The 23225-nt window shown below is 39.4% G+C and overlaps 1 long non-coding RNA gene across 1 annotated transcript in view; it reads right to left on the bottom strand.

Annotated features, from left to right (window-relative positions):
• Positions 1-519: 519 nt before the first annotated feature.
• LOC126298432 (uncharacterized) overlaps positions 520-23225 on the bottom strand; it is a 73561-nt gene continuing 50855 nt past the window's right edge. Inside the window, exon 2 of the long non-coding RNA XR_007552607.1 lies at positions 520-656. This is a non-coding gene — a long non-coding RNA (uncharacterized LOC126298432). The remainder of the gene's footprint in view (positions 657-23225) is intronic.

Raw genomic sequence — 23225 nt, 5'->3', positions numbered from 1 at the left:
CCACATGGTGTTGAATACATATTTACAAAGGTACAATAAATATATTACAATGACAAAAATATAGCAAACTGGTGAATAAGTGTATGGTTCAAGTAAAATTAACAAGGTATAGTTCAAGTAACTTTGACATAAAATACTGAAAATAACTTTAGGTACAGGAAAAGAATATTAATATGCTTAACATCTGAAGCAGGAAAGACAAGTTATGGCTAACACATTATAAACAGAAAGTCTCAGAATATAAACACAAAAGAAAATCCACATTTACAGAAACAATCATTGATTTATCACCAAGTAATCATCAAGAGATTAGCTGGATTTATCAATAGAGTATTTTCATAATTTAGATTTAGAACTAGGCAACATTTAATGTGGCCTTTCAAATCTGATGGAAGAGAATTGAAAATTTTCGTGGCTGAATAATGAACACCTTGTTGTACAACACATCATTTTTTATATCCCCTTGTAAATCAGTTTTAGAACTTGCATTGTGATCATGGTATGCACTATTAGATCTACAAAAAAAAAAATCATCAAAGAAAATAAGTACTGAGTTGTGGCATTTAATATTTGGAACTTAAGGAACAGGATTCTGCAAGAATGTCTTGGCCAAACACCTCTCATGATTCTCACTGCTCTCTTTTGGATTATAAAGACTTTTTTGGTTAAACATTGATAAACCCCCGAAAAACTGTATCATATGACAGGATACAGTGAAAATAGCCAAAATAAGCACCTTTGATAGAATTTATGTCACCAACAGCAAGGCATAAGGTGATGGTCTAGAACATGCGCAGATCAGTTTAGTTTGCCATCAATTACATTGCCCAAGAACTTTGAATGTAACACATTTTGGTTATCACAGTTCAAGTGGATTACTTCATTTTCTTGGTGAGATGCATGAAATTCCATAGACTGAATTTTTCCAATATTTAGAGTTAATCCATTGGACTGAAACCAGTGTCAAATGTCTACAGTTACAACACTTCATTTCTTTTCTAGTTCACTGATTGCTGAGCTTTCATGCAGAATAGTAGTATCATCAGCAAAAACAGTTAATTTGATCTCAGTGTTTGCACAAAGTGGGAGATAATTCATGAAGATATGAAACAGTAAAATCTCCAAAATGGAACCTTGTGGGAGTCCACAGTTTACTGAGCCTTAGTCAGATGAAACAGGACAGTCATCAATACCAACAAGAATCAGATTTTCCTTTCTATTGTGTAGATATGATTCAGTCCACTTCCCAATGCTACCATTTGAGCCATAAAAATCAGTCCACATTAAGAAAATGTTGTAGTCTACACAGTGAAAGGCTTTTCACAGAATTTTATATGTGAGAAAGTGGTTTCACAATAGAAACCTTTAGTCTCTCTAGGATACCTACCACCTTGCTGCAAAGATTGACTGAAAATGTGACACAGGACTTGACTTACAGAGCAGTCAGAAAGTGTGTGAAAAACTTGTAAAGGTGCTGTATGGTAGAATGTGCTAAGAAATAACTGATGAGGAAAAATTGATATGTTGCACTGTTTCTGAGTCAATTAGCACTGAAGTTAGCCAATCTGGACTTTCGGTGTACAAATTCTAGCAGCCCACCATAGACTGTGTCACCAGACGTGTTCTTCATTTGGTTTCCTATAGCTGAAGAAGAGAGTGATACAAAACTTGGGCATGGGAAGGTAGTAAGGATCAAACTCGAGCCACTGGCATATCGTACGCTGTAATCTACACAATGCGAACTGACAGTAAATAATATGGCACCCTGGCTGAATTTATGTGTTTAATGGCCTGATTGTGTAATATCAATGCTAGTTAACTCAGAAACAGCACAATGTACAGAATTTTTTTCAATATTTATTTCTCAGCACAGTTTAATCTGCAACACCCTTACAAACTTTTCAGATTCCTTCTGACCGCCATTTATATAATCTCTACAGTTCATTAGAACTTAAGATGAGGTGTGTTATCAGAATCTGTTGTATATTTGTTTTTTAAAGCACTTATTCTATTTTTACTTTCATTAATAGCAACTGGAGCTATACAAATTGGGTCATATATGTTGTGGTAACCTCTTCGTAATAAATTCATGGTTGTATTTAAGGAAATCTTACAACTCATGTGCTGCAGTTAACAAGTAATAATTAAAATGTTAGAAATTGTTACACGGTCATCATTATAGCTTCTCTCGCTCTCTCTGCTTCTGACATTCCATTTTTTAAATTTTGTTATTAGTTATCAATTGCAGTAATATATGAGCTTCTGCATTAGTTTACCAAACTTTTTAAAGCTTTACAGTACAATTTACAATAAAATTTTTGAAGAGGATCATTTGACACTCTAAATGAGGCATGTAATACCCTCGTACTACTGCAAGAAATATCAATTCCTTCAGTAATCCCTGGGTTACTGGCAGAAACCTCAACATTCTTCCTGACAGTTCTTTTTGAAACAGTCACTTCAAACAGAAAGACAAATTCATTTAAGAAAATTTAAAATTTACGTCAGTTATCCTACACAGTGGATCTCAATCTATATGTGACAAATGGTAATCAAAGGCAGAAAGAGTTTGTGTTTACACATCTAAAGGACTGACAGGTATAGGAAACTTTGTTGCACAAATTGATGCTGTTGACTTTAAGCAGTTGACCATCATGGTCAGAAAGCACATTTATGACTTGGCTTATACTTGCACTGTTGTCTTCTCAATGAAAATACTGTCAATAAGAATTTTGCAATGTTCTGTAACTCTAATGGGGATATTAACCATAGTGCCATGTTGTAAAGAGTTCGTTAAATTTTGTAGATCAGTCTTACAGTTGTTCTCAGTTAACAAGTTAACCTTAAAATCAACTGAAACTATTGAATTTCTAGTTTTCGAAAAAAGTTTAGCCAAAAGAGATTCTAAGTTACTCAATAAAATACAAAACTTTCCTACCAAGGAACTGTAGCTGTTTTTGTCATTTGCAATGGCAATGACTTTACCATATTGATCTGTACAATATTTATTTAAATACAAATGTTTATAAACAACTTTGTTATCAATATCAATTACAGCACCACCTTTCTCTCTACTTGTTCTACAATAATAAGTAGCTAAATTATACCCATTAAGCTGCAGCTGCTCAAATTAAATTGTCATATGGTGCTCAGTAGGACATAAAACTTGTGTACAATTAACAAGAACTGAATAATGTACATTTACAAATAAAACCACTAATTTATTTTTGAGGGTCCTCCCGGATGTCATGAAGAGCACAGGGTGCAGTCAACTGCAGGTGGTTGCTCACGTCAGTACCAATGATGTGTGTCACTTTGGATCAGAAGAGATTCTCTTTGGTTTCGAGCGGCTAACAGAAGGGGTAAAGGCTGCCAGTCTACCTTGCAAGATGAAAGCAGAGCTGACCATTTGCAGCATAGTCGACAGGACCGATTGCGGACCTTTGGTACAGAGCCGAGTGGAGGGTCTGAATTAGAGGCTCAGACAGTTCTGCGACCGTGTAGGCTGCAGATTCCTAGACTTTCGCCAAAGTGTGGTTGGGCTTCGGGTTCCGCTGAATAGGTCAGGTGTCCACTATACGCATGAGGCGGCTACACGGTAGCAGGGCCTGTGTTGCATGGACTGGGCAGTTTTTTAAGTTAGAGGGTCTCAGGAAAACACAAAAAGGGCTTCAGTCACAAAGGGAGCAGGCTGAACATAGGAAGAACGTCGATAAAGGAACCATTGGTATAACAGTCGTAAATTGTCATAGTTGTGTTAGGAAAGTATCAGAGGTCCAAGCGTTAATAGAAAGCACTGATGCTCAAATCGTTATAGGCACCAAAAGCTGGCTAAATCCGGACATAAGCTCAGCTGAAATTTTTGCGAAGAACCTAACGGTGTTCCGGAAGGATAGGCTAAACACGATTGGCGGTGGCGTGTTTGTTGCCATCAGAAGTAGTTTAACTTGTCGCGAAATTGAAGTAGATACTTCCTGTCAGTTAGTATGGGCAGAGGTCATTACTGGCAACCGGAATAAAATAATAACTGAATCCTTTTACCGACCTCCCAATTCAGATGATACTGTTGCTGAAAGGTTCAAAGAAAACTTGAGTTTGATTTCGAACATGTACCCGACTCATATGATAATAGTTGGTGTGACTTGAATTTACCCTCGATATGTTGGCGGAAATACATGTTTAATTCCGGAGGTACGCATAAAATATCATCTGAAATTGTGGTAAATGAATTCTCTGAAAATTATTTCGAGCAGTTAGTTCATGAGCCCACGCGAATAGTAAATGGTTCTGAAAACACACTTGACCTTTTAGCAACAAATAATGCTGAGTTAATAACGAGCATCAAAACCGATTCAGGGATTAGTGAAGACAGAATTGTCGTAGCGAGATTGAATATTGTAATCCCCAAATCCGCGAAAAATACGCGTAAAATATACCTATTCAAAAAAGCAGATAAAAATTGAACTGACGCCTTCCTGAGAGACACTCCCCACTCATTGAAAATTAATAATATAAGTGTAGACCAGATGTGGCTTAAATTCAAAGACATAGTATCGGCAGTAATTGAGAGATTTATACCAAATAAATTAACAAATGACGGAGCTGATCTTCTTTGGTACACAAAACGGGTTAGAATACTGCTGCAGAAACAACGAAACAAACATGCCAGATTTAAACAGACGCAAAATCTCCAAGATTGGTGATCTTTCACAGAAGCTCGAAACTTAGCGCGAACTACAATGCGAGGTGCTTATAATAGTTTCCACAACGAAACGTCGTCTCGAAACCTGGCAGAAAATCCAAAGAGATTCTGGTCGTATGTGAAGTATGTTAGCGGCAAGAAACAATCAATGCCTTCTCTGCGCGATAGCAATGGAGATATTATCGAAGAGAGTGCTGCCAAAGCAGAGTTACTAAACACAGCCTTCCGAAATGCCTTCACAAAAGAAGACAAAGTAAATATTCCAGAATTCGAATCAAGAACAGCTGCCAACATGAGTAACATAGAAGTAAATTCCTCGGAGTAGTGAAGCAACTTAAATAACTCCATAAAAGCAAGTCTTCTGGTCTAGACTGTATACCAATTAGGTTCCTTTCGCAGTATGCTGATGCATTAGCTCCATACTTAACAATCATATGCAACCGTTCGCTCGACGAAAGACCCGTACGCAAAGACCGAAAAGTTGCACCGGTCACACCAATATTCAAGAAAGGTAGTAGGAGTAATCCACTAAATTGCAGGCCCATATCGTTAACGTCGATATGTAGCAGGATTTTAGAACATATATTGTGTTCGAACATTATGAATTACCTCGAAGAAAACTGTCTATTGACACACAGTCAACATGGGTTTTGAAAACATCGTTCCTGTGAAACACAACTAGTTCTTTATTTACATGAAGTGTTGAGTGCTATTGACAAGCGATATGAGATCGATTCCGTATTTCTGGATTTCTGGAAGGCTTTTGACACTACCACACAAGTGGCTCGTATTGAAACTGTGTGCTTATGGAATATCGTCTCAGATATGTGACTGGATTTGTGATTTCCTGTCAGAGAGGTCACAGTTCGTAGTAACTGACAGAAAGTCATCGAGTAAAACAGAAGTGATTTCTGGCGTTCCCCAAGGTAGTGTTATAGGCCCTTTGCTGTTCCTTATCTATATAAACGATTTGGGAGACAATCTGAACAGCCATCTTCGTTTGTTTGCACATGACTCTGTCGTTAATCGACTAACAAAGTCATCAGAAGATCAAAATAAACTACAAAACGATTTAGAAAAAATATCTGAATGATGCAAAAAGTGGCACTTGGCTCTGAATAATGAAAAGTGTGAGGTCATCGACATGAGTGCTAAAAGGAGCTCATTAGACTTCGGTTACACGATAAATCAGTCTAATCTAAAAGCCATAAATTCAACTAAATACCTAGGTATTACAATTGCAAACTACTTAAATTGGAAGGAACACATAGAAAACGTTGTGGGGAAGGCTAACCAAAGATTGCGTTCTATTGGCAATACAATTAGAAAATGTAACAGACCTACTAAGGAGACTGCCTACACTATGCTCTGTCCATCCTCTTTTAGAATACTGCTGGACAGTGTGGGATCCTTACCAGATAGGACTGACAGAGTACATCGAAAGGCAGCACATTTTGTATAATCGCGAAATATGGGAGAGAGTGTCACAGAAATGATACAGGATTTGGGCTGGAAATCGTTAAAAGAAAAGCGTTTTTCGTTCCGACGGAATCTTCTCACGAAAGTCTAATCACCAGCTTTCTCCTCCAAATGCGAAAATATTTTGTTGACACCGGCCTACATAGGGAGGAACGATCACCACGATAAAAAAGGGAAATCAGAGCTCATACAGAAAAATATAGGTGTTCATTCTTTCCACATCCTATATTAGATTGGAATAATAGAGAATTGTGAAGGTGGTTCGATGAACCCTCTGCCAGGCACTTAAATGTGATTTGCAGAGAATCCATGTAGATGTAGATGTAGATGAAGTGGCTGAAGAAACCACAAGCTGATGGGTGTTGGACTTCTCATTCCTCCTCTGTACATTAAACCAGTTCAGGGAAACCTTCTCAGTCCTCATCTTCTAAGGAGAAGAGGGACAAAAAGAATACCTCTAAGTTGAGGGAAACTCCGGTGGCCCCATGCCACTGGACTCTGAATGTACGCCTACTGTGTCCAAGGTGGACGTCCCAGTAACCTCTGAGGCACCAGGTGTCACCAGGCAATACGCCACAGAACCTGTGTCACAGGATCCCTTGACATCTCAACCAATGGCAGGACATGACCTTGGGTCATAACCTGCCCACCCGTCCCTGGTCACTTCATGCCCCTACAGTATTCAAACAGTCTTATCCTCTAGTGGAATTGTTATAGATTTTTCCACCGCCTTGCTGAGCTACAACAGCTTTTAAGCATATATAACATGCATTCTGTGTTGCCATACAGGAGACATGCTTTCCAGGAAATGCACCTGTGCCCTTTGTGGCTACTGAGGTTATTTTAAGAATTGTACCACCCATGAGAGGGCATTGGGTGGAGTTTGTACATTTGTGCTGGACTGTATATGCAGTGACCTTGTGCCTCTTGATGTGTCATTGCAGGCTATGGCTGTTCAGGTAAGGGCACATCAGGATTTTACCACCTGTAATATTTATCTCCCTCCCAGTGACGTTGTATCCCAGGATCTAATGTCTGCGTTGTTCTTTCTGCTCCCTCCACCATTTCTAGTCTTGTGTGACTTCAACACTCATAATCCTTTGTGGGGTGGAACAATGACGGTTGGCCATGGTAAAGACATCGAAACTTTACTTACGTAACTGATCTTTCCCAGGTCTTCTACCAGCTATGCACTGGAGGGCCCAAGATGATCTTTGTGGTAGTGACCACTTCTCGATCTTCCTGTCCCTCCCTCAGCATTGCTCCCCTGAACGCCCACCCAGATGGGTTCTCTATATCGGTGCTGGGATGTGTTCACCTCTGCTGCCGTCCTTGCCTCCGCATTGCAAGGCAGTATCGATGCAATGCCCCTGGTAGCTGAGTGGTCAGCGTGAGGGAATGTCATACCTAATGGCCCGGGTTCGTTTGCTGTCTGGGTCGGAGATTTTCTCTGCTCAGAGACTGGGTGTTGTGTTGTCCTTTTCACCATCATTTCATCACCATCGACACGCAAATCCCCGACGTGGCGCCAACTCCAAAGAATTGCACCAGCCAAACGGTCTACCCGATGGGAGGCCCTACCCGCACCGTATTTCCATTTTATCGATGCAGCTTTTCAGCATTCAACAGCAATCATATTTTGGCAGCCAACCAAGCCATCCTCCCTTCTTCATAATGCCCCCCCCCCCCATCGGAAGATGGTACCCTTGTAGACCTCGAAGATCGCTAGAGTCATTAGAGATCGTAGATGGGCTCATCCAACACCATAGTGGCACCCTTCACTGGGGCAGCTCATTGCATTTACACAGTTATGTGCCTGTGTTCGTTGCCTCATAAAACAACGAAAGCAGGAATCCTGGGAACCGAACATTTCCTCCACTGGCTCATGTACCTCTCCATCCCAGGTATGGGGAAAGATCCGATGACTCTATGGCTTCCAGTCCCCTGCAGGTGTACCAAGTATTTCCTTAAATTATGCCATTTATACTGATCCGGACACTGTTGCCACGTGTTTTGCTGAGCATTATAGTTGCACATCTCTGACTAAGAGCTACCAACCTGCCTGTCGGCTCATAAAGCACCGGGAGGAGAAAATGCACTCATCTCTTATTGCCTGCCAATTGGAGGCATATAGCATTCCGTTCTGTGAATGGGAACTCTCCAGTGCTCTAGCCCACTGGCCTGATATGGCCCCAGGGCGTGACCACATCCACAAACAAGTGCTGAAGCATCTGTCAAGTGGATTGTCAGCGCCACACCCTTGTCCTCTTTAACTGAATCTGGAATGAGTATGAGTTCCCATCTCAGTGGCGAGAACACATGATAGTTCTGGGTTCAAGTGGGTGCTTGACTCAGTACCCGCAATATCCAAGAGAACAGGCTCCCATAGGGCTTTCTACTAAGTGTCCTCTTTCTAGTGGCCATTAATGGTTTAGCAGCAGCTGTGGGGCTGTTAGTATATGCCGACGATTTTTGCTTTTGTTATTTCTCCTCTAGTGTGGTTGTTAGTGAGCGTTGCCCACAGGGCGCCATACGAAAGGCAAAGTCATGGGCTGTCACTCATGGCTTTCAGCTTTGAGCTGCCAGAAATCGTGTGGTGCACTTCTGTCACCGTTGTACTGTCCACCCACACCCAGAGCCATCTCCGACACCGGTGACCCAGAATTGGGCTTATAATTGCTGAACGCCTCCAGTGTCTCTATTTAGAACTGCAGCTACCTTCACTATCACCTCTGGTTAGGGAGTCATCACATCTGCCCCCATGGCTTGTGCCCTGAACTCGCATCTGCCTTGAAGTCTCCGTTGGTCCAAAACATTCCTTTGAACCCACAATTTTTTGCCACCTGTTCTTGGCTGTCCTTGAGAAGTATTTGGATTGGAAGTGGTACTCACCAATGGATCAACAATCGACAGAGGAATAGGATTTGCATGCACACATGCACAGTCTAGTGAACTCCACTCTTTGCCAAATGGCTGCAGTGCCTTCACTGCTGAACTGATGGCTATTAAATTAGCACTTAGTCATGTTTGTTCTTGCACTGGCAAGAGTATCCTTCTCTGTAGTGACTCACTTAGCAGTCTTCAGGCTATAGAACAGTGCTGCTCTCCTCACCCGCTGGTTTCAGCTATCGCGGATCTTGTCTCAGACCTCCAACAAGCTGGACCGCCAGTCATTTTTGGTTGGTAGGTTGATTCGAGGCAGAGGACCAAACAGCGAGGTCATTGGTCTCTTCAGATTAGGGAAGGATGCGGAAGGAAGTTGGCTGTGCCGTTTCAAAGGATACATCCTGGTATTTGCCTGAAGTGATTTACAGAAATTGTTAGATCGTCAAACATTTCTATGTACAGATGCAGACTGACAATAATGTATTGGTTATAGACTGCATGTTACTGCTAAAGAGATAGTAAAAAGGTAGCAAATTAAGGAGAAGGAACCTGGATAAGTTGAGTTCCAGTGCTTATCGGTGATAATTATAATAATAAAAGTGCTGAAAATGAAGAATCCAAAGGGGATTCACGCATGTAAAATGTGAGATTGGCCGAAAGTCCAAAAAGAAAATTGATATTGGCTAGACGAAAAGTGAAAGGCTGTAGAAGTATGCATGGAAGAGATGTTAAAAATAAAATCTCTATTGGAGAAGCAGCTGTATAGACCGCCAAGAGCTTAAATGGCAAGCGAAAACTAAATGAAGAAGGGAAGCCTGGAAGGAATATGTAGAAGGGATGGTGTAGGGCTGTAGAAGTGAAATTGAACAAAATGTGAAATGTGAGATGTAAGAAGGCATGAGGTAGTACTGATCCTATGACTTATCTTAGAATATAGACTGAAGAAAGATAGACTTATATTTGTAGTATTTGTAGATTTAGAGTAAGTTTTTGATAACCCTGACTGGAGTACACTCTTTCAAACTCTGAAGCAGAAGGGATAAAACCAGGGACACAAGATTATCTATAATTTGTGCAAAAAACCGGACTGCAGTTGTAAGACCTTGCAATGTAATCATGTTCATCTGTGCTAATCTGCCTGTGGTAGCTGCACCCCTGTCGAATCTTGGTGAAAAATGTTTGTCTAAAGTAGGCTGTCTTAAATGATGAGGCCCATACCAGGTTTGCAGTCCAGATTCCTTAACTGCACTCTGATACTGAATAACCTACTGTCTATGACCAGATCAAGTCTTATTTATTTTAATTTATGCACAGGTAAATGGTGAGCCACATACTACACTCCGTTGATGTCCTATAACGGATTGTTTGACTGTATTCACCTAACATAGAATTTACATAGAAGTTCATGTGTGGCAAGTAAATTATTAACACATTTGATAACTACGCCGTTCTTGAAGTATAACTGGCATATTACGAGGTGCATTCAAGTTCTAAGGCCTCCGATTTTTTTTTCTCCGGACTGGAAAGAGATAGAAACATGCGCATTGTTTTAAAATGAGGCCATGTTAATTGTCAATACGTCCCAAAGATGGCAGCACCGTACAGCAGATGGAATTTTACCTCCAGCGGCGAGAATGAGAACTGTTTTAAATACTTAAAATGGCGGCGTTTTCCTGACTTGAACAGCGTGCAGTCATTCGTTTTCTGAATTTGCGTCGTGTGAAACCAATTGAAATTCATCGACAGTTGAAGGAGACATGAGGTGATGGAGTTATGGATGTGTTGAAAGTGCTTTCGTGGGTGCGACAGTTTAATGAAGGCAGAACATCGTGTGACATCAAACCGAAACAACTTCAGACTCGCACAAGCTGGTCTGACGACATGATCGAGAAAGTGGAGAGAATTGTTTTGGTGGATCACCGAATGACTGTTGAACAAATCGCCTACGGATTTGGCATTTCTGTGGGTTCTGTGCACACAATCCTGCATGACGACCTGAAAATGCGAAAAGTGTCACCCAGGTGGGTGCCACGAATGCTGACGGACGACCACATGGCTGCCCATTTGACATGTTGCCAAGCAATGTTGACGCGCAACGACAGCATGAATGGGACTTTCTTTTCGTCGGTTGTGACGATGTATGAGACGTGGATGCCATTTTTCAATCCAGAAACAAAGCGCTAGTCAGCTCAATGGAAAAACAAAGATTTACCGCCACCAAAAAATTTCGGGTAATCGCCAGTGCTGAAAAAATGATGGTGTCCATGTTCTGGGACATCGAGGGCGTAATCCTTACCCATTTGCGTTCCAAAGGGCACTACGGTAACAGGTGCATCCTAAGAAAATGTTTTGAAGAACAAATTCCTGACTGCACTGCAACAAAAACGTCCTGAAAGGGCTGCGCGTGTGCTGTTTCACCAAGACAACGCACCCGCACATCGAGCTAACGTTACGCAACAGTTTCTTCGTGATAACAACTTTGAAGTGATTCCTCATGCTCCCTACTCTTCTGACCTGGCTCCTAGTGACTTTTGGCTTTTTCCAACAATGAAAGACACTCTCCGTGGCCGCACATTCACCAGCCGTGCTGCTATTGTCTCAGCGATTTTCCAGTGGTCAAAACAGACTCCTAAAGAAGCCTTCGCCGCTGCCATGGAATCATGGCGTCAGCGTTGTGAAAAATGTGTACGTCTGCAGGGCGATTACGGCGAGAAGTAACGCCAGTTTCATCGATTTCGGGTGAGTAGTTAATTAGAAAAAAAATCGGAGGCCTTAGAACTTGAATGCACTTCGTAATATGAAAAACGATGTGCACAGTAACTATAGTTTGGAAATAACACAATTCACAGTCCAATTCTTCCACATTTTGCAGAATGCTTTTAACTGAAGATTAACACTGTTCCTGAAATTAATTATAAGTTCACAGCTAATCACTAAAAACAGTCACTGAAATACAAAATAATCTCTCAGATACGAAATTTAGATAAAACCTGGCACATTGTATGACTTGCAAATTGTGCTAACTTACCTACAGTGCACTTTCTCTTAATAGCTGACATAGATCTTGCACATTTCATAACCTTCCACAGACTGACTAAAATGGCTTCCAATAGCCTATCTTTAATAAGGTTACAGTAATTGAAACAGAAGTTGTCTCCTGTTTCTTGCTGTATTTTCATGAGTTACAATCAAAAATTTAAGTTTCTGAGCAAATCAATAGTAAAGGAAGATTCTTCTAAATGTGGACGTTTGGATACAACAATAATCTCTACTTAATTATTACTCAGTCTAGTCATTGTATTTCAGTAACAATGTTTTAGCTATGAATGGTAATTACTTTGAAACTAAAAGTCGAAAAATCAGCTCTATAATAGCTTCTGTCTTTTACATGGTCTTTTTATGTACTTGATCAGGAAGTCCGCAATCCCGTATTTATATATAGACAATTTAACGAAGTTTTGCGTTACTGATTTTTAGATAAATTAATACACTTATGAGTTATGATCAACCAGAAGCATTTAATAGATAATAAAGTTAAGTTGACTAAACCCTGAGTTAATATGCAAGGTTTTTGGTACTGTGGACATGTCATAAAAATAACACTTGAAGATACTTACAAAAAATGAGGGAATAAAAGCATAACATAAGTAAAGTATCCAATAACTTTGTTACAAGTTCAAGGACTTGAAAGGGAAGCAGTAATGGAGAAAGTAGGAGTAGAGAGGATATAAAATCCATAATGGTCATAGCAAGAGAAACAGTTCTGAAAATGAGGTATTTAAAGCATCCAACAAATTTAAGTGTTAGGAAGTCTTTTCTGAAGGTATTTGTCTGTAGTGTCTGACGGTTTTTGTCTGAAGTTCAGCCTTGTATGGAAATGAAACATGAATACAAAACAGTTCAGTTCAGAAGCGAATAAAAGGTTTGGAAATGTGATGCTACAGAAGAATGTTGACGATTAGTTGGGTAGATCATAAAACTACTGAAGAGGTACTGAATGGAACTAGGAAGAAAAGAAATTTATTGCACAACTTGACTAAAAGAAAGAGATGGTTGATAGGAGATAGAAAGTGTCAAGGAACTGCTGGCTTGTCAAAGGGAGAAAGTGTGGAAGTTAGAAATTGTAGAGGGACACCAAGATTTGACTACAATAAGCTGATTAAAATAGATGAACGGTGCAGTGGTTTTACAGAGGTGAAGAGGCTTACACCAGATGGACTAGCATGGAGAAATGCATCAAATGACCCTTTGTACCGAAAACCACAACAAGTAAATAGTAATGTGATTACATGTAGCTATAACACAATTTAAAGATTTTAAATAAGCAAAAGGTCACAGTGGAAACTAAAATAATTTAAAAAATGTAGCTACAGAGCGATTACATGTTGTGACATAAAAAAAGATCTCGATTATACGTGAGCAGCTCACATAGAACATCGTAAATATTAATATGGACACACCACTGCATTCTTCTTTGATGAGGTATTGAAAGCTGTTAAAAAAAGTGTATTGTTCCATCAAAAATACCTATAGCTACTTCCATATCTCAAACGATATATCGTTCTGCTCTGGATTTAAACTTCCTCTTCTTAAAAATAATGTTATAGACTCTTGGTAGTTTGTGTCATAATGACCTGACAAGGAAATCTCTAGAAGAATGCATTAAGGCAATATTAGTACATGACATTTAATATAATTTAATTCTTTCCTGACCCAGGGACACTACTGTTGTGTAATGTAATATTGGTATTGATCACAATTCAAGCAAAGAAACAGAGGTATCTCTCTTTTAACCACAAATAATATTTGGTAAAAACATAAGTAATATCAGCGTATTCTTTCTTTATAGTGTGGTTCAAAATACAATAAAATAATATTGGATAAATTTCTCTACCTGATTGCGGATTCCAAAAGCTGCTTGTTGATTCACTATACGATTTATAAACACAAGTAAGCAATAATATATCAATATATACTTCTAACATAATTTTATCTAAATCTTCCCATTTGTCACTATACACTCTCTGCCGTCAATATTAGGCACTTGCAACACAATACAGCAGAGTGTTTTGTTCTTAATTACTTGTAAAACGGATTTGATATCATTTACTCTGGATGGAGAATATCTGGTTAGACAAGGTGTCACTTTCATTGGATGCCCTTCCACGATGTGGAAACGATACCAAACTCCAACTGGTGTTCTTATCTTTCGATTTAACTACTTCCTCAGTTTGCTAATTGTAACTACTAACCTCACTGTGTGGAGCATAGTCTTATGATTCTGACACAGAGTAAATGCTGACTTCACTAGTGTAGTTTTGTTCTTCTGAAATATTGTTCTCACTGTCAGATGCATTGCCTAATGCTTCTAATTCACCTTCAGTTAAGCGATATTTTGCCATCACAACAACACATCACTATTTACTACAAGAGCTAAAACTGTAACATCTTCCTTCAACAGTCAATTGTGCAATACCAGTGTCTTACTCTCCAACATTTATACACTCCTGGAAATGGAAAAAAGAACACATTGTCACCGGTGTGTCAGACGCACCATACTTGCTCCGGACACTGCGAGAGCGCTGTACAAGCAATGATCACATGCACGGCACAGCGGACACACCAGGAACCGCGGTGTTGGCCATCGAATGGCGCTAGCTGCGCAGCATTTGTGCACCGCCGCCGTCAGTGTCAGCCTGTTTGCCGTGGCATACGGAGCTCCATCGCAGTCTTTAACACTGGTAGCATGCCCTGACAGCGTGGACGTGAACCGTATGTGCAGTTGACGGACTTTGAGCAAGGGGGTATAGTGGGCATGCGGGAGGCCGGGTGGACGTACCGCCGAATTGCTCAAAACGTGGGGCGTGAGGTCTCCACAGTACATTGATGTTGTCGTCAGTGGTCGGCGGAAGGTGCACGTGCCCGTCGACCTGGGACCGGACCGCAGCGACGCACGGATGCACACCAAGACCGTAGGATCCTACGCAGTGCCGTAGGGCACCGCACCGCCACTTTCCAGCAAATTAGGGAAACTGTTGCTCCTGGGGTATCGTCTCCATGAAGCTGGGCTACGGTCCCGCACACCGTTAGGCCGTCTTCCGCTCACGCCCCAACATCGTGCAGCCCGCCTCCAGTGGTGTCGTGACAGGCGTGAATGGAGGGACGAATGGAGACGTGTCGTCTTCAGCGATGAGAGTCGCTTCTGCCTTGGTTCTAATGATGATCGTATGCGTGTTTGGCGCCGTGCAGGTGAGCGCCACAATCAGGACTGCATACGACTGAGGCACACAGGGCCAACACCCGGCATCATGGTGTGGGGAGCGATCTCCTACACTGGCCGTACATCTCTGGTGATCGTCGAGGGGACACTGAATAGTGCACGGTACATCCAAACCGTCATTGAACCCATCATTCTACCATTCCTAGACCGGCGAGTTAACTTGCTGTTCCAACAGGACAATGTACGTCCGCATGTATCCCGTGCCACCCAACATGCTCTAGAAGGTGTAAGTCAACTACCCTGGCCAGCAAGATCTCCAGATCTGTCCGCCATTGAGCTTGTTTGGGACTGGATGAAGCGTCCCAGCATTTCTACAATCGTCTCCATGGGAGAATAGCAGCCTGCATTGCTGCGAAAGGTGGATATACACTGTACTAGTGCCGACATTGTGCATGCTCTGTTGCCTGTGGTTCTGTCAGTGTGATCATGTGATGTATCTGACCCCAGGAATGTGTCAATAAAGTTTCCCCTTCCTGGGACAATGAATTCACGGTGTTCTTATTTCAATTTCCAGGAGTGTATCTACAACAATATAGTGGCTATTGCTGCAAAAGCAAAAGTGGCCTCCAGTGTTGTGTATATTGATATCCACATGGGTCTGAATATAGTGGGATGCAAAACTCATTGAAAGCTGTGCAAAAATCAGTATTAAAACAACTAGGTCGTTATTGTCCAAGGAATAGTAGTGTAATAATTTCAACTATAAAAAACAGAATTATGTTTTTCAATAAGTCAAGGTCTTATGGGAAGCTGTTATGAACAGAAACAAATACATAAATTTACAAGCACCAGACATTAGCCCTACATTTAAATTAGCAATAGAAAGATAAATTTATGGTCGCATCATATTGACCCAAAGCGAACAGCAGGGTTAAATACAGTTTCGATATGTTGGCCAAATTTGAATGCTATAACGTATTGCCTAAAACGAACGCAAAGTCTATGTAATGTGTTTTTGTCTCTGCAAACTTTTTAAAATTTCATGCAGTGTTTTACTTACCTTTGTGCAGCACAGTAGCTATGACAAATAACGAAAAGGAATCCGGTTATTTATCAAGTGAACATCTCAGGCTGTAAGATGCTACTGATTAAATTCTCCCTCCAAATAGTGTCCTTAAAATTGGATTATATATTTTACAGAGGCTGGAGCGTCCCCGCAAGCACTTCAATGATAGTTCCTGTGGCCTGAACGTCACTCAGCGCGTTCTGTTATCAGCTGCGCAGACCTGCAGCACATCATGTGGTACAGGATGTGGTTACACGTGTACAAATCATCATGTTAAGCCTTCCATCACATGTGGTTGAGGGTGTTTCCATGGCAACCATGCTGCTGTCGCAGAGGTTGCTGTGTGGGAGCCGCTATTGAGAACAGGGCCTTAACCAAAATTCTCAATCCCCCTTGTTTTGCCCTTATAGATCTCTCTCTCTCTTATTATGTTAACTGAATTGGTTCCTGGTAGACTAACATTATGATAAATGAAAAGCGGTAGTTTGCTTTTGTTCTACTGTTTTACTTTTATTGTGTTAAGCGGTTTTGGTTTACAAGGCCATCTTCAGACATTCACCAAGTATTATCAATAAAGAAGTTACAATGTTCTTAAGCAACACTGGAAGAAAATTTACACATCTAGACTGAAGCACGAACATCCAGAAGTAGTCAAAAAGCTGCTTCAGGATTTTAGTATTTGGTAGGCGAGATATGTGTCGAAAAATGCAATACTTCTTTTCTGCATTGTATCAATAATGGATTCACTTTCTTTATACACTACTGAACTGGACAAAAGTCTCCACTGCCCATTAACTTCTTGTTTCTTACAGATAATTGTTCGCAGTATTCTTCTATGAAATTTCAGCAATTTGTCAGTTGTTGCTTCAGTATTTAGTCTGAACAATGTTTCATATGCATATGTTGCTTCCAGTTTAACAACGGAGGAGTAATGTCAAAATATAGCATTTATTGAGAGAAATCTGTTTTTGCAATCAGACCTTTGCCGCTAATCGTTCTAGTTGTTCTACCTGAACCTTTGCTTCATCAATATTGTTTGCCAACAGCGCCAAATCATCTGCAAATGCAAGGCAGTTAAGTTGAATTTTTCTTCCAATCTTAACAGATGGTGGGCATATCTTGTTCCATTCACACATGATTTTCTCCAGCACGCAATTGAACAATAATGGAGACAATCCATCGCCTTGTCAAAGACCAGTATGAACCTCAAAAGATTCAGAGAACTCATCTCTGAACCTTACTCTACCTTTAGTATTTCTAAGGGTGACTACAAAGAGGTTGACAAATTTCTGATGTAAACCAAATTCTTTAAGAATTGACAGTAGAGATTCACAGTGGATACTATCATAGGCTTCTTTAAAATCGACGAACATGATCACTAATTTCCTGTCCCTGACCCTTTGATGTTGCATTATCCATTTGAGACTAATAATTTGGTCAGGACAGCTTCATCCTGGACGAAAGCCTCCTTGAGATTAGAATAGTTTATCATCAAGTTGTTCATGAATTCTGAAATACAGAACCTTGGAAAATTTTTTTAATAAGTATTATCCAGCAGGGATATACCTCTATAAGTATTCGGAACAAATCTATGTCTTTTTTGTGTAGTGGATGGATTATTGCAACATTTCATTCCTCTGGTAACTTCTCAGTATTCCAAATGTCAGTAAGATATTTGTGTAAGTTCAGAATAATTTGTACATTTGCATATTTCTAAAGTTCTGCCACTATTTGGTTCTCACCTGCTGCTTTATAATTCCGAAGTGAGTTAATCGCTGATTGTACTTCATCTGGTTGTGGTGGTATAACTTTTTCTAAATGCGTTTTGTTTCTTGGATAGGGGTCAAATTTCAAATGATGTTCAGGTTCCGCGCTATTTAGTAACTGTTTGAAAAATTTAGCCAGGATCATTGAATTGTCATAATTGTTATGTGCTACCTTTCCGTTTGTATCCTTCATCATAAGAGTAGGTAGAGTGTTTTTCGACTGGTACTGTTTGAATTTCTGATAGTAATCTCTCGTTTTGTGGCGATTGAAGGCATCGTCGATAGATTTTAGCAAGTCCTTATGAAATTGCCTTTTGACCCTTCTAATTTCTTTGGCGGTTGATCGTCTAGCATTTATTAATTCCTCCCTGGAGCTTTCAGTTCTCTTTTGTTGGTCATTTAACCAGGCCTTATGTTTACGTTGAATCGCTACATCACAATCGTCATTCCACCAATCATGTTTCTTGCGTTTTCGTACAGGACCTACCTCTTCAGCCATGGCTTTTAATCGATTGACAGTGGCCTCTAGATTGTCACTTAAAGGTATCCTTGATCTCTCGTAATGTATCTTATTGGGTTATAGAACCATTTTTTCTTTTTTCTCTGCAAATAAGCAGAACAAAATTCAGTAGTAACATACTAAAAAAATCTTTCCATTGTCCCAACTAAACGTTCAGCCTATTTTTATTTATTATTGTTTCTAATCGTCAACCTCCTTCTGTAATGTAAGAAATCTCATTCTTTATTAGTTTGTTATTGTTACTGTTATTACTGTTATTCATTCACTCGCAAGAGCTTCCCTATGGCTATGCAACCTCGTCACGATAGATAAATTTGTCTCACACTATACTGCTCAGCAGTCTAATATGTACTATGAATTCTGCAGCTGCTACAGATAGCTATGAATTTATGACCACGATCGTGGTTTACCGCTGGCTCATCTGTTTGCTATAGTGTTACACCTGTTAATGGAAGATTATGTTCAGGCACGACAAGAGTCTTCTCCCTGAATAATTTAATACTGCCGACGCCCATAATGGTGCAGTGGAAAGGTTTCCCTCAGTGCTGACGACACACTCGGTTCGCATTTCATACTCATCACTTTTTGCTCTGATACGAGTTCGTATGGAACAATATGTGTAAAAATTTTCCATAATTCTGTTGTCCAATCCAGTGTGAATCGTTCTAAAGAATGGTATTTACTGCCATAGTTTACAATGCTTGTTTTTAAATTACCAGTTTCTTAGTTCCAGCATCGTCATAATCGGTAGTATAAATCAGAAAGGTAAAACTTACATTCGGAGATCAAGTGGTTGTACAGAGATAGCAATACTGTGCACACAGCTAGATTGAGAATGCTCTCCCTTAAGTTCAGAGTTTAGATGATTAATTTGGGATAGAAACCGATATGGCCACTGCACTTATGACTGATGACACATGAAAACTGAAAAAGTTGGGATATCTCGTGAGAGAAGTTCCTAATCTGTTCTTGTAGTACAGCAACAATGGCTATTATAAGTCACAAGCCTTTATAAATAATAATTCGAAGATATTGTCAAAAATTTGTGCTAGCTCTAGTCACAGTAAATCAAATGAAAAGATAATATTAAGAGAATATTACTAGAATTTGGCACCAATCCCAAAAGTAAGTAAACCATCATGAGCTGCTAAACATCGTCAGCAATATTGCCAAGTCTCAACTGTTCTAGCAGTTTGAAGAACATGGACAGATCACAAAGTCCTCACTGCCATTCACAGCCTGCTCCAGTCATTCCTCAGAGGAGCTGCCTTACCACACTAAGGGATAACTTCAAACTGACAGGAGATAACACAATTGAAAAATACAGACGAGTTGCACACTTGCCCTGTTCTGGTTTTGGCTACAGTTTATTTTAACAAAACTAAAAACGTGTGCAAAACGATCTTCTTCAAAATGCCAAGAAACAAATAATAAGCACTTTTGGCCTCAGATTGTGGATTCACAAGAAAAAATTGAATGTATGACTACTGAACCAGAAACAAAACGGAAGAAATAGGTAAATGTGCAGTTGTGTACTTTCATTTATTTTCACCTCCAGATGTAGCATAGGTAGCACTTACTGTTGGCGTTCGTAGACAGAAATTTGAATCGTCAATTTTACCTGAGGACCAGAAATTTAAAAGACTGTGTAATGCTTCAGATCCATGCATATAGCAATGAATGACAACACATGCAGATGAGCACTTATTACTGACAATTATCACACACAGAAGAAAATATACATATTCGCTCTCTAGTGTATGAGGCGTGCGGGCTCTGACCTACTGCAGCCGCCCAACCAAGTGCTCTTTCGTTACTGAACTTCCTCTCACCGTGGCGAGTGTTCCATTAGCCGCCCTTCGAGGGTTGGCGTCCTGGCCATTGCCCCTCAGATACAAATAGCTCGAGAGATGTCAGCACTCGCCAGTGACTCGGTCGCGTGTAGTGACTGAACATACCAGACACCAAAGACATATAAATATCTTTTGTATTCGATAGTTCCCAGCAAAGAATGCTTTTGAGAGGGAAGGTAGGCCATAAGACTTGCAAAACAACAATACGGAGTAAGATCATTCATACACTAGGAAACAAACTTCTCCTCAGATGAGAATGGTCTATGGGTTTATTCCAATTATCTCAAATTTTACTGTCAGTAATACTCTGAATTCTTTCTGTATCATGTGACTGAAAATGCAATTGAGACACATACAGTAAAAAAAGGTTAAAAATCGTATTCGAAATATTCACTCAGGACTTTGTGGTAGTTGATGTTACGATTCTCTACATCACACAAAAATATATTTTTCCATTCCAGTACAGTACTATAAATTTAAAAAGCAGGAAAGAATTTTATTTCATACGTTCAGAGGAATCTTTTGTTGGGATTAAATTTTCTCTGTGCACCACAAACCTGTCCACTTTCCCTGCCACAGCTATGCAACAGTTACACCGATGAATAATAGCAGGAGAAGTTTTCAGTAGCATATAAGAAAGAAAATTGTGCATTTGTAAACTGACAATTTTAATTGTTATATAAATAATGGCGAAACCACGTAAAGTGTTATTGTAAAGTAACAGTTTGGCCCAGAAGCGTTTACGTTTCGGTTGAAGACATCTGGGAAGCTCAACTCATTTCTACTTCATAATGTCGGTCCCTCCGATAACCATGATAACTACAATTTTTACTTTAGTGTGGGGCAGTTTTAGTATTGCAGACATTTCCATCATGCTACGAAGTTGAAGATAAGGAGAGTTACCTAGTATTATAACTAAAATACGACAGGTACAGGATGGTTCTTATGTATTTTCTGATGTCTTTTAAGGCTTCATTCAGTAGCCAACACTCCTCCTTTCTCCGGGCTTGGGACTGGCAACAGTATATGCAGAGCTACTCATTTCACTCTACATTAACTTCAGGCGGAGTTAAAGGCTGCATACCTATGAAATTAACATTTCTGGCTTCCTTATATTTCGGATTAGGCAATTTACACTTTTTCTCAGCAATCAAGCACTGTATGGGAATGGCTTATTAAACAGGTATCAACATAGAATTGAGGTGATGATCTCCCTAATTCAACAGAATGGTAACCCTTTAGCTAATATTTCTCTATTTCTACATGAGATTGTAGAACTTATGTTCCAACTGTCAATCTTTACCACGAGTTCATGTGAAATCGCCCACAAAGAATTACCTATTACAGCATTTACAGGATAAATGAACTACATCTTTAAGTGAATGACAAAAAGTACTAACTAAACGGATAAATGACAATAACAAAAGCAGTAAATGCAGTCAAAGTTTGGAATATAACAATAGAAATGACAAAATCTGCGATGGAAAATCTTAGTAGTCTGAAACTTTGATTTTCATTAATTTCAGGTTATTCAAAGTAGTTAACAAGAAAATGAGACTGCCAGATTTTCTACTGCTGTGGATCATCTTTCCCAAATATACTGATTAGCTGATAGGATTTTGCATGTAGCAAGCTGTGGTACTGACATAATTTGATTATATTTTCAAATTGTGTGTGCTGTGATGAAAAGTAATTACATCATTATAAACAGAACAACAAAAATGATAACCTTAGACAATGCATTCAAATGTAATTAACTCTAAATAAGATCTTGAGGTTTATATGTAAGTTTTACATGCCAGCAGATATATGTATATATATATATATATATTGAAGCAGTTATAAGCTGGTAGGGTATAATACTGCTATATTTTTTAGCATGCAATATTTTGTTTTATGAAACATAATGCACAAATAACAATAATTCTTCTGACATATATATATATATATATATATATATATATATATATATATATATATATATATATAAAGAAAATAACATTTTAAATAACTAAATTGATTCTTTATGGGAGTAGAAAAAACATGACGGATGGAAAGGATCAACTCATTATATTACAAGGTGATCACTCTCGAAAACTGTCCACAACTGCCTACCATCAACTGAGATGGCTTGTGTTATTACAATAGCTTCTGATATTAGTCCTATGGAGTCAAACATGCTCTACCTTAAGTTTACTAAGGGTTTTATCAATCATATGGATACTTCTAAAACTTCTAGTTCTCTTTTATATGATTCAGAAGATCAAAATAGTATTCAGGGTCCCCACAGACTGATGGTTTTGTTTTCATGCAAATCAAGTTGATAATATATCGACTGATCAAGACTGACATGGTACTAGGACTAAAAACACACTAAAAAGATAATCACTACACAAATGTCAAATCAAAATTATGCTGCTTGTGACATATGCCAAAAGATTTCATTTTGATGAGATTACACATCTGCATTGGGATTTTCCTAGGCAGATGTATCTCATAAGCATTGGTGCAGTTGTATCAATGTTTTCATTATTTAATATAGTTAGAAAAATTCTCATTTCGATGGGAAAAATTAGCTTAACCATAATATTTTGACCTTGTGCATTGACTGTGACATTTCAATTACTTCTTAATAATTATTGAAGTATGGTGACTGCTGAAATATAAGTTGAAAGTGCTCTCATATCAGACTTTGGAGGATCAGTCCGTAGTTAGTTCTTCTTTAAAGCACAT

This window comes from Schistocerca gregaria, chromosome X, assembly GCF_023897955.1.
Source record: "Schistocerca gregaria isolate iqSchGreg1 chromosome X, iqSchGreg1.2, whole genome shotgun sequence".
In the NCBI taxonomy this organism is placed as follows: domain Eukaryota; kingdom Metazoa; phylum Arthropoda; class Insecta; order Orthoptera; family Acrididae; genus Schistocerca; species Schistocerca gregaria.
Note: the sequence above shows the minus strand (reverse complement) of the source record. Positions and strands in the feature narration are given on the sequence as shown.